This window comes from Fragaria vesca, linkage group LG3, assembly GCF_000184155.1.
Source record: "Fragaria vesca subsp. vesca linkage group LG3, FraVesHawaii_1.0, whole genome shotgun sequence".
Taxonomy (NCBI): Eukaryota; Viridiplantae; Streptophyta; class Magnoliopsida; order Rosales; family Rosaceae; genus Fragaria; species Fragaria vesca.
In genome coordinates this window covers 16,466,741-16,467,072 of record NC_020493.1, presented here as the reverse complement: position 1 = coordinate 16,467,072, position 332 = coordinate 16,466,741, and positions in this window count along the sequence as shown.

Below are 332 nucleotides of genomic sequence, written 5' to 3'. Positions count from 1 at the left end.
ATGAAAAGTTTTATACTTTTAGAGTTACATTTTTATAGTGAAAATTGAATGTACATACCTATACAAAAATGAATATCAATGACTCACTATTCACTCGGTTTTTTGTAGCCATAATCATTATATAGGAGAGATGGCCGAGTGGTTGAAGGCGTAGCATTGGAACTGCTATGTAGACTTCTGTTTACCGAGGGTTCGAATCCCTCTTTTTCCGTATTCTTCACCTAGTTGGAGTTGAATTTTGTTTTGTATTAACGTAATTGTAAAGGTACCCTCAATCCCCGGCTTGTAACGACGATACCCTTATTTGCTATATACTACAATTGACACAAAAG